The sequence below is a fragment of the Cebus imitator genome, unplaced genomic scaffold (assembly GCF_001604975.1).
Source record: "Cebus imitator isolate Cc_AM_T3 unplaced genomic scaffold, Cebus_imitator-1.0 Scaffold321, whole genome shotgun sequence".
Taxonomy (NCBI): Eukaryota; Metazoa; Chordata; class Mammalia; order Primates; family Cebidae; genus Cebus; species Cebus imitator.
The window spans coordinates 354823-367846 of record NW_016107636.1 but is presented as its reverse complement, the minus strand read 5'-3'; the positions used below and the strand labels follow the sequence as shown (position 1 = coordinate 367846).

The following is a 13024-nucleotide window of genomic DNA, read 5'->3' as shown; positions in this document are numbered from 1 at the left end:
TAAAAACCAACAGCATATATAAATTAAAAGTAAAAATTTGAGCAGTACTATATTGATTATAATCACTGCTATGACATTAGTTTTCAAGTTATTTCTGCATACATCAAGGCTATTTCTAGAAAAACTGTAAGAGTCATTCTGATACGAGATGTTCTTCACTTCTGCTTCGAGTGCGCGTGAAACTGACTATAAACCTCTACTACTCACAAGTCTCCCCCTTTCCTTTTGTCTGTCTCACCAACTCTAGGCCTTATTCTTCTGCATGTGATGAAATAAATAAAATAATCATAATACTAATTTTATCTCATAGAACTACTAAATGTCCAGAAAATCCCTTGGGAAACACTGAAGTCATCATTGATGTCTTCCATTCCTTGAGCACCTAGATCATTTACCCAGTTTCATAATTTACCAATGAAGTGCATCGGACATCTATCAATTTACTTTTTCTTCTTATTTCTCATACTTAATATGATAACACTTGTCTGGACCAACATTGCTTCTCACTTTTTTTTTTTTTTTTTTAGCTGTAATCAGTTTCTAATCAGTTATTCAACCACTATCTCTCCGAAATTAAGCCACCAGAACTCTCACTCCAATACTGCTTGGTGCTGGGTTATGTTACCTCCTGCTCCGAAATCTTTCCTATTGCCTAGCAAATTGAAAATACTCAACTATTAAGGCATTTAAAACACTTTAAAATATGTTCTCAATTGGCTTACCTACTCCTATCTCTGACTACTTCCCTAAAACGGTCCCTATGCCTTGATAAAATTGGCCAGCTTACTGTAGTTTATCTTCATATCCCCCACAGCTTCAGATGGTATACTCATGTGGACAGAGGATTTCAAAATAAGGAAGGCAAAGCCTCCATATTAAAAATAATTTCTACTCTAGTAATATGAAAATATAAGCACAGATAAAAATGTTCTCTTAGAATTGTCATTTTTTGATGAGAACAGTTTTATAAAAATAAGTCATTAGATATATTTGAAATGTGCTTAGTATTATTTTTGCCCAGAGAAGTAAAGAAACAATATTTTACAGAAAAGATATTTAATCTTGGAATTAAAGAATGAATAAAAATTCATCAGATAAAATTGGAAGATCAGGAGAATGGAAGAATATTTTAGGCATTGGGGGATTATATGAACAAAAGCAAAAGTATTTTAAGTATAGTATATCTTTGGGGAATAATACTGGCATTGTCATGTGTCGTGTTTCCCAAAATATGTTTCCAAAACTATCAGTCCTGTAAAAAAAACCCTATAAGAAAAACGAAGGGTCTAGTGAAATCCATGCCCAGTTTAAATTGTGAAATTTAACACAGTGTATTTTTTTTCTTGAGACTAACAGTGAGCTAACACAGTAAAGGGTCTGATAGATCTTTACTTTTCTTTAATGTATCAAAAATTTTGCAAACATTTTACCTCCCCTTTTAAACATGGAAGCTTTTAATATTGCTTTGTATTGATGTTATGTAAAAACTGCTTTGGGGAATAAAACTGAACACACAAAAATTCTGGAGATTTTACATTAAGATAATCGTATAGGCTTTATGAAAATGATTCTAAATAACAAGGACAACTTTTATACAACCTAAAACACTTGATAGGAGTACATACATAGTGTAGGTCTATATAAAGTGTTCTATATTAAGGACATCGAAATTTCATTTACTTTAGTTTTTGGAGAAAATTTGGCAACATGAATTACAAACGGTGACATCTTTTCTACATAGAAAGGAATGGGTTGGGGGTAAGGGATAGTTGGAGGTGGGGGGTACTAGTAGCTGTGAATGTACACTAACTCTACTAGTAACATTTTACATTACAAAAAGAGAGAATTCGCGGCATCTTTACTGCAAAAAGCAGAGTAGCTTGTGACTGCATTATTTAAATTGCCCAGCTGTGTATCAGTGAGTACAGGAAGAGCTGGAATTAGGCAATGGGGTATCATCCTGCATTTCCATGGGTTAAGAACTCACTTGGAATTCATCCCCTTCTACTACTCAGTTAGCACCAAATACATTTTGATATTCTCCCAACTTATCTTTTCCCTCTTAGAGACAGGTATCACTGAGAAAAATTGTTTGACTTTGACATCCAGATGTGAGCTGTGTTCTAGTGCAGCTCATTCAACATCTGTGCTAATTTCTCAGCTGGGAAACATGGGTAACTACAGTAACTACCCCTGTGGAGCACAATCACTCAACACATATAAACTATGTTGATCAAAATCACGATGGTGACGATGTTGCTAAAGTTATGCTAAGTGAATAGAATTTATACTTTTTACTATTAGTAGCAGCAGTGTTTGTTTATTAAAAAAAAACATTATTAGAGCAATTGCAGGTTCACAGCAAAATTGAGAAGAAGATATGTAGAGTGCCCATAGGCTCCTGCTCCCAATTTGCACCCAATTATCAACATCTCCCACCAGAGTGCTACATTTGTTACAAGTGGTGAACCTACGTTGACACATCATACTTGCCCGAAGTTCATAGTTTGCGTTAACATTCACTCTTGGTGTTGCATATTCTGTAGATTTTGCCTCAGTTTGAAAGTATACACAGACATGTATCAACCATTGTAGTATTATACAGAGTATTTTTTGATGCCCTAAAATTCCTCTGTGCTCCACCTATTCATTTCTCCAGTCCACAACTTCAACCCCCGCCCCGCCCCGCTCTGCTTTGTAAATTTTTATATTCCTAATTGTTTGACTTGAGCTATAGTTCTGAGAGCCATTTGGTCTGTTTAAAGTACTTAACTTTAATCTGTGGAATTACATGTTTTAACTATTTATGAAAAAGCGCTTTAAACATAATTCTTTTAATTATAAATGTTACTTAGCAAGATTATACGGCATCTTTAACTTGTCTAGGTAATTCCTATGTAATCTTCAGTTGAAATCATGGTATAATGAATACGTATTTCCTGAAATTTGTTTGATGTTTCAACCCAGAAGACATGGAGAAGAAAGGAAAAGGAAGACAAAAAGAGAAAAACACAGATGAAGACAATGACAATAACAAATGGCTCCACTTTTGTAACCAATAGAGGTTGATTTTCTTTTTGTTTCTGCAATTTAGAAATGTATATCTTTGATAATTTGTAAGAGTATAGAACAAGGTATGAGAAGAAAAATAAACCCTTAGCTTTAGGTTATATTTTCTGGCTGCCAATATTTTTCTCAGAGTCTCCTTGCAAGAAACACCTAATTATTTGGCCCACTCAGATTATCTATTTTGAAAAGTCAAAATAGTAAGTTACCCCTACAGTATGGTAAAGAAAATCTATATAAATCCTGATGGAGGCAAAATTTCTACTGCTGCAAAGCAGGGGGATACATCTTTCCTGGCAAAGAAAGAAAATTTAAATGAAAGATACACAGGCTTTACTGAATAGGATATGTGTAAATAATATTCTTGTAAAATGGGAATTGCTTAATTCAGGGAAGATGAAGTTGAACTCAATGTTTATTTTCTGCATAATGAGAGCGTACACATATTGGGTTTAGGGTCATAGCTGTCTATCACATTATAATTCTCCTAGCTGTCATGGTCATTCCACCCTTCATTTCCATTTCTGAGTTTTTTGGTTTTTAATGGCTAAATAATTTAAAGTACCATACCCTGGATCTTCCTAGAAAGATAGTTTGTCCCTCCAAAGGGGAATTACCTTCTCTCTCTGATTTGAAAGTAGAAAGGATAAAAACCTTGAAACTCAGATGGCTGAGCACCCTGCTTTATCAAAGGCAGGAAGTAAGGGAGAATAGAGAAAATTTAAAAATAGAACAAAAAGTTAATAGGAAAGTTTCTTAGTTGCAATGTAGTTATCCTTGAGTTATTCTATTCCTAGATATTTGGTTAAATGAATCCATAACTTTCTCCTTTATGTATATTGCCACATAGAAAAATCTTGAGTATAGAATGATGGTAAATGAGTAGTAACTTTATGATATACTAGGGCTTCTGAAGCTTTTCCTTTTTAGTCTCTAATTATGTCTCAATATCTGTATTTACTATTAGTTGAACATATATGAAAAAAGTATACTCTCTACTGAAAGGAAAGAATATTTAGTTATCATATGATTTACCTAGAGTGTTAACTTTTAAGCTTCATTATTATAATTTTTCATTGTAACTATTAAATGTATTGTTTAACTGACAATATATTATTTATTGAAAAAAACATTTAAACAAAATGCACTGAATAATATTATGATATGGTACTTATATTTTTCTTCTGAATGTAGTATTATACATATTCAAATAGTGAACATAATATTTCTCAAGGAAAAAGTATTTTAGCTCTGAGACAGTACATGTGATGCTCCAGTTGCCATGATAACTAGTTTTTATTATACTAAAGCACAGATATATGAAGCAAAAAAAAAAAAAAGACAAGAAAAAAGCAATTTTTTCCAGAAACAGTACATTTTGTTTAACCCAAACATTGAATTTCTTTTCTTTGCAACTGATAACTTTTGCATCTTTATTACAAGCAAAGTAGAAAAAAGATATTAAACTTTAGCTTTTGTAATATATTTTGAAATAAAAACCAAGTAAGCCTGGATGATGTACTAAATCAACTTGGCTGATATCAGCAGGTGCCTAGTTACCTTATTAGCCAGTCTTTGCATTATCAAGTTTTACTTTATGCAATGATGACTTAATATTATGCATTGGGATTTACAAAATTCTTCTCAAATCCATTGTGTTTATACAGAGTGCTCATCCTGAAGTGAGATTAGAGATATATTTTGGCTTTGCCTATATTGCCTAAAACACTGTCTTCTTTCTAACAAAGTGCCGCAGATATGTTCTACTCAACAAGAAATGTACTTCTCTGTACTTCTCTAACTCTTCTGTATTTTCATAATGCCTTCAGAATAATAACATTAAATATAAAATACTAAAATATGTTTAAATTAGAATAATTGTAAGAAAATTTTGAGTTCATTTCTAAGGAAGCGTTGACATTTGCTTAAAAAAAAATCCTCAGTTTGACTTAATTGTGCTCCAGAATTATATATTTTTAATGCTATACAATATTTTGAATCAGGGAAAAACATTTGTTGAATTATATCTTTTTTTTTTTTTTTTTTTAAATAGAATCTTGCTCTGTCGCCTGGGCTGGAGTGCACTGGCACGATCTTGGCTCACTTTAACCCCCACTTTGCAGGTTCAAGCGATTCTCCTGCCTCAGCCTCCCCAGTAGCTGGGACTACAGGCACCTGCCACCATGCCCGGCTAATTTGTATTTTTAGTGGAGATGAGGTTTCAGCATATTGGCCAGGCTGGTCTCAAACTCCTGGCCTTGTGATCCACTCACCTCGGCCTTCCAAAGTGCTTGGATTACAGGTGTGAGCCACCACACCAGCCAAATTATATCTTATCTTTTAGTTGTGCAACTGAATGCATAATATTCTTAAGAAAATATAATTTTAATATTTCCCCAGTCATTATTTGTCACCTGTTTCTTAACCCTGGAAAATGAAAAGAGCCTCAGAGGGTTCACTATAAAAGTTCTCATGGGGATTAAAAACAAGGTATTTTTCATAAATTGATCCTACGCTGAAGATAGTCGAAAGGCATTTTTTCAGAGATCTGTCCAATTGCTGACAAAGGAAATTTTGTTTCTCCAAGAAGTACCTACAGTATGAAATACCATCTCTCTGACCAAGTCAATGAAAAACTTTCCATTTTTGACCCTTTTATTTTCTCATCTTCAAATTTCAGCTCATGCCCCTCCCTTCCAGAGAAATGATTGTCAAATCTGTGCATCTGTGCTGAGGATCCCTAAGTACGTGATGATGATATGTACTTTGAAATGTTTGAGACCACGTGTTCTAAAAAATAAACAAATAGGCAGTGAATGTCCTGTCACCCACATTCTGAAATTAAATAGTCTGTAATGAAATTTCAGAATTAGTCTATGTGCTATCTATAGATTTAAGTAGGAAAAGGTGAGAAATTCTTGTGGAAAATAGAAATTCTTGTGGTCTGCAAAATGAGTCACAGTGGCATTTCAACATGTTAATTGTGTAGCTCCTGCACTTGGTTTTGAAAATCTGCCTTTCCACCTGCTAGGAGCACAGATAAAGTTAGAAGCATTTCTTAGAACTTTGTAACTCAAAAATGGTTTCTGGACTAGAAGCATTAATATCACCTGTGAGCTTTTTAGGAATGTGCAATCTCAAGTTCCACTCCAGACTCTGATTCTGTTTCTGTTTTTTTAATATATATATATATATATATATATATAAAATTGCATTTTAGATTTTGGAGTACATGTGAAGAACATGCAGGGTTGTTGCATAGGTATATACATGGCAATGTGGTTTGCTGCCTTCCTCCCCATCACCTATATCTGGCATTTCGCCCCATGTTATCCCTCCCCAAATCCCCACCCCCCATTGTCCCTCCCCTAGATCCCCTCCACAGACCTCAATGTGAGGCTCCCCTCCATGTGTCCATGTGTTCTCATTGTTGTGATTCTGTTTTAACAAAATATTCAGGCGATCTTAAGCACTGATTCCTTCAAAGTGAAGTGTCTCAAGTTTAAATGTTCAGGTTCTATTTAAGCATTTTGGTACTCAGTTGCTACATTTTCTCTGATATTACAAATTGCTTCCCATGTATTCTTAGGCTACGTTCCAGAGCATCTGCAATATCTTTGACTTTTGAATTGGGAGTTTTGGAAGTACAGGATATGCTTTACTCCCAGCCCCAGTTTTTATACCTGTATACATTTCTTCTCTTTTCAGCAAATAGAGAGCAATGTTCCTGGAGATTGTGACTGGATATGCTGGTACAGATTAATATGATACCTAAATGAGGTACCAATAGTCTATGGGACACAGTTTTCTTAATAAGTGAAATCTAACTCTACTGTTAAGGTATTAAAAACGTGAAATGTTAAAACCATTTACTTATTTTAATATATTCTGTTACTTAATAGTCTCTTAGGTTTCACATACTAAATTTCAGTCCACAATAAATTTTATAGGCAAATTTAAAACTCTCAAAATAGAATTTTAATAGAAATGCTAAGATATTCTCAGTGTAGCTGCATAAAATTTGCAGTTTTTTAAAGAACGATTTCTATCATGGTTTAAAACATATGGCAGGTCTTTTTTGGAAGTCTTCCGATGGTATGCAGAATTTGTAGTTACAAACATTCTGCCATTTAAATAAGCTCACTCAACTTCACCTTTCTGAGTTAGCAGAACTTAACTATTCATTGTCAACTGATTCATGAATATAGAACCAAGCTTCATTTGGAACATATGGCCTAAAGATAATAAATTTAAATGCCTGATGTAAAGTAAATTAGAATTGGGATTGTAATGCTGATAGCTTTTTCTACGAGACTCTTATAACATCTGTCCAGAAACTTAATTTTTTCTCAGATGTTTTTCACACATGCTGCTTCAAGGCTGTATACGTATATGTATTGTACCTTTCCTTCAAGAAAATAATTAGAAAAGTTAGTTATTATTTAAGAATTAAAAGGTATATGCGTGACAAAATAAAACTACATAATATCACTTTTAGAAGAGCTAAATAGTTACCAATAGACCAAAAAAAAAAAAAAAAAGAATATTAGAATGAAATATTAGACATTGGGTTAGGATTTAAACAGGTAAAATGCATCTAAATATATTTCTATGTCAAAAACAAACACTATTTTAGATCCAGCAACTCTTTTTTAGGCTTTTCTTATGTATGACAGGAATTAGAATTTAGAAACTGAATTTCCCAGTATCTCTTGTCACTATGGTTAGATCCCATCAATGAAAGATACTTACAAAATATTTTGGAGATAGACGTAAGGTAGAAATAATTATTCTTCAGTCAATAGCTCTGGGACGGCATGTGACTTTGGCAAATGTCAGCTGCCATGAGTCCTTGCCAGAACCTTCCACATGTCCTCCTGAGAACCATCTAGTCTAATATGATAGGCAGCTGAGAACATCGGTGCTAATTTTCTGCCATTCCTCTATTCTTGGTTTTGTGAGGTTTACTAGAAGTTCCCCGATCTTCACTATTCTAGCCCTTTCAGCAATTATGCAGACCTCCAATTCCCAGTGTTAAATCCTTTCTATTTGAAATAGCTCTAGTATTTTCTGTCTTCATGACACTTACTGATAGATTACATCTACTATGCAAGCTTGTGATTTGTTTAAAGAAACTGAGCTAGATTTCTGTGATTGTAAAATACGACTATAGATATACAAATGTACAACCTTTTCAACAACCCATAGGCTTTTAATCAATAGTTTTTATTGATATATGTTTCAAGAGAGAAAAATGTATTAGAGTTTCGTTGACAACAGTATCAGAAATTTCCACTGATATGGTTGTATTTTTACAGCACCTGTAGAACTTTGAAGTGCATCATTCATGTTTCAAACTAAACATATGGCACTGCTAAAGTTTTGTAGGACAGTCTGTGTGCCACAACCTGTGTAGCTACACTGACGTACCTGTTATAATGCAGTTTCTGTTGAAGATAAAAAAAAAAAAGCTCGCACTTTTGTTATTTTTTTTTTTCAAATGTAATACAATTATACCAATTCAGGTTTTTGCTTTTGTTTTTGTTTTGTTTTGTTGTTTAAAAGAGATGGTGTCTTACCATGTTGCCAAGGCTAGATTTAGACTCATGGACTCAAGCAATTTTCCCACTTCAGCCTCCCAAGTAGCTGGGACCACAGGCACATGCCACCACTCACATCGAGACAATGCTGTTTTTTCAATCAAGTTGACCCATATTTATATAACTGACTATAGATCTATAATCAACCACATATGTAGAAAAGTATCTGATCCCACCTAGGAGCTGTGATATTGTTTAAAATAGTTGAACCAAAGAAAGATGGCAAGATTAGATTAAAAATTAAATCACATTTTAAGACACAAAAATAGTTCTAAGAAGCTCATGAGGGGTTGAAACTCAATAGAACAACTTCTGGTAAGCTCCTTATTAAACAGAGTAGAAAACTCAGGAAAACAGTATGGCTAAATTAGTTAACTTTGTTACTTTTTCAGTAAGTTTTACTTGGAGAACATGGAATAAAATATATATGAATTTAGTGTAGATTTTACTTCACATACAGCTTAATATATGGGATAGCAAATTGTACAGTATTATCTGTCAAATCAGTGGTCACCTATAGTAATTCAAAATAATACCTAAATAAGAAAAGGAAATGATGGTTAGTCTGATGTCATTGTTGATACTTAGAAAATATTAATAGTAAAAGCATAAGTTTTATTAATTTTGAACAAAATTTAAAAAATGTATACCTAAATATAAGAAAGAGAGTAAATCTATAGAGTGTAGATGCAGATAAGCAGACTGTGGATTATAATTTTGGACTGTAACAGTTTTTGTTTTAATGTGTGTATGTCTTTTTCTTAATGTATATATTATTTGAGAGCCTTCATTTATATCAATTAATCTGTGGCAGAGTACAAGATGTTTTAATCTAACGTGTTCTGTTGAATACGGTGGTGAACTAAAGTTACATATTATTTCATATTTGCTTAAAGAAAATGTGATTAAAATGGAGTCCCATGCTAATTCATTTACTTAGCAACGCATATTGAATGCATACTCTGCACCAGGCAGTGTGATAGAAGTTGTATACATAATGATGAAAATATCAGACACTTTTCTGTTGCCATAGATTTGTTATTTAAAAACAAACATTAATCACATGTAAGTGTATAGATGGATAGATCAGTAGATATATATAATTCAAAATAACCGACTTTGAAGCAAAGTGCAGAGATGCTGGGTGCTATAGGACTACTTAGGAGATTACCTGATCTAATCCAAGAGACATGAAAGAAGACAGTAACTAAGTAAACATTTTCCTATAAACCTTTTCTAGCAAAGTGACATTGAGCCAAAATCTGAAAGATAATTTATTAGCTGGAGTTCAGACAAGGAAGCGGAATCTTTATAATATTACTGGTGGAGCATCTTGACCATCAAGGCTCTTGGCATTTTGAACAAAAAGTTTGACAAAACACACAAAACAACAAAAGAATTAAACAAAAAAAGCACAGATTTATCGAAATAAAAGTGCACTCCACAGAATGGGAGTAGGCTCAAGCACGCAGCTCAAAAGCACTGGTTACAGAATTTTCTAAGATTTAAACACCCTCTAGAGGTTTCCCCTGGGTTACTTGGTTGCATCCTATGTAAATGAAGACTTTGCCTGCAACCAGTCTGGTTAGTCATAGCAGGCAACCAATCAGAGGCTGAAGGCTGTAGGCAAATGAAGACTTGGCCCATGACCAGTCTGATTGGTTGAGGGAGGGGACCAATCAGAGGTGATTTCCATTTTTCAACTGTGATGCAGAGGAATGGGAGGAAGGTGTTTCAAAGGAAGTAGCCTCTGATCCTTTTGTTACTTGGGTGTGGACAGGTGGGGTTTTTCTTTTGATTCAGTTTTAGGGAGTCAGTGCACATCGGCCTTAGGTTCTTTGCCTCCAGACCATATTCTCCTCTCTCAATAGGATTTATAGAATTAAGAGTTTAGTACAAGTATTAAACCTTAGACTTGTGGGGGTAGATGTGAGAATTGAAGGTTGGAGGAGTAGAGGTAGGCAATCAGAGAACAAGTCACTAGCTTCTGCCTAAAATACTTTCATGGGTGGGCTAGTCAAAATCTGCAAAGGAAAAGCTAAGAAAATCCAATTGCATAAAAGACTGTGAAGGGAAATTCCTAAAGAATTTGAGAGGAAGCTATTATTACTGTATAACCTTTGCCTTTCTTTTGGTCTGGGGCCACTGCTGCTTGTCAGATTATTAGCAATTGGATAAACAAGATGGACACAGAGTGGAGGAGCTCAAAAACAATCTGACATCTACCAGGTACCCCTGGGCCTCTCTACCATCGATGTGACCAGAAAAACCCACTTAGAGGGTAGTGGTGGTTACCTCATTTCTTCTTCTCAAATCTTCTACAAGTTTCTCTTTAGGCGAACTCTAATCAAGAACCCAACAAAAAAGGATTCTAGGCAATGTAGTTCCCTACTTAACCAATAGAAAAAAATATAGTCTAGATGAGTAAGAGTTAGCTAGATGATAATGATTTTAGGAATAAGGGAAATAATCCTCAGACACAGAGGCCTGATGGGTGCTGTAGGCACCATTTTTATTAATGTTGTAATAAAAAAAACTCTTATTTATATGTATCATTTTATGAAAACTGTTATGTTTTAGTTTGGTTTTTAAGAGAAGTGGATTAAGCATTAAGAATTTGAATAAACCACATAAAATGTTAAAAATGAAATAAAAGTTATTAATATTATAAGCACAGATGATAAAAGGGAAATATCTACTTGCATTTCTGACTTTTTAAATGAACACTGAATATTAAGTAGGGCAACAATTTAAGAGTTAAGAAATGATGGTTAAGAGGGTTAGCAATTTAGACTTCTCCTGATTATATTTTATGAAAGCTAAAATGATCATGAAATAATTTTCATCCGTATCTGAAGGCCACACAGTGTTTGTCTTCTGGACAATTTCATTTTTGTTTGGGTCATGAAACAATTCATAGATTTATACCATTGCAAAAAATTATTATACATAGTTGAAATAATTGTAATGTGGCTTATGCAACTAGGAACTTCAGAAAGAGTAAAGTCATGCTGGTATAAGAGGATGATAAGTATTTATTTGATATTAAGTTCTATTGATAGTATATATTCTTTCCATTTTTAAATTTTCTTTTTCATTTGACTATTGTTTCTAGGCTCTATCCTGACTTAGGAAAGTTTTCAATTAAAATTTTGATTATTATACTTAACTGGAAGGGGACATACCATGAACACAAAGGTGCTTTTTTTGAGGGTTAGGGCTTATCCATTGCACTCTGGATGTGCTGACCCCTGTGATTTCCCTAAATGTGGGAAACTCGACTGCATAATCGGTGGTAGTGGAGGACTGTGCCCATGCTCTCCTCTGGTTTTATGTTCTAAATGTTAAAATGAAAATTAAGACATAAAAAATAAAAACGTTATTATAAATGGGATATGGGACTTTTAAAACAACACTTTTGTTCTTACATTGCTATATTAAACAAGCTGGAAAGAAACCAGCCCATGAAAAAATGAATAGACAACTACCTCATAAAATTAAGGGATTTATTTAGGCAAGAAGAATCTGTACTGTTTGTTTGAATTTTACCTAATATTGATGGAAATATCACTGGGAAAACTCAATACCATAAGTTTTAACTCATTTATCAATTGAACATGAACCAAAACAAACAAATAAAAATCAATAAACTATCATGGGAAATAATTTAGTATGTAATTTAAAATTTACATTATAAATACAATGGTAGCAGTATCAGATCATCACTTTTTTTTTTTTTCTATTTTCTAAGAGTATAAAAATAAAACCATCATAATTTATTGACCTCATGAATATTTCACAAATCAGATGTTGGTTATTATTAGAGCAAGAAAAGAACATTTGCTAATATTTGTTATTTTTGATGAAATAAAATGATCCCTTTACTTTCTGCTTTCTTAAAATATACTTTAAGTTCTGGGGTACATGTGCAGAATGTGTAGGTTTGTTACATAGTTATACAGGTGCCTTGGTGGTTTGCTGAATCCATCTCCCTGTCATCTACATTCGGTATTTCTCCTAATGTTATCCTTCCCCAACGTCCTCACCCTCTGCTATCCCTACACTAGTGCCTACATTGCCCAACAGGCCCCTGTGTGTGATGTTTCCCTCCCCGTGTCCATGTGTTCTTACTGTTCAACACCCACTTATGAGTGAGAACATGCAGTGTTTGGTTTTCGGTTCTTATGTCAGTTTGCTGAAAATGATGGTTTCAAGTTTCATCCATGTCCCTGCAAAGCACATGTACCCATCCATTTTTATGGCTGCATAATATTTCATGGTGTATATGCACCACATTTTCCTTATCCAGTCTACATCCTTGAAGAAAATAATTTTCAACCCAGAATCTCATATCCAGC

The 13024-nt window shown here is 33.8% G+C and overlaps 1 non-coding gene across 1 annotated transcript; it reads left to right on the top strand.

Annotated features, from left to right (window-relative positions):
• The first annotated feature begins 11827 nt into the window (after positions 1-11827).
• Positions 11828-11993, top strand: LOC119467714. The gene has a single exon (XR_005196310.1). It is a non-coding gene; the product is annotated as a U1 spliceosomal RNA (small nuclear RNA).
• The last annotated feature ends 1031 nt before the right edge of the window (positions 11994-13024 follow it).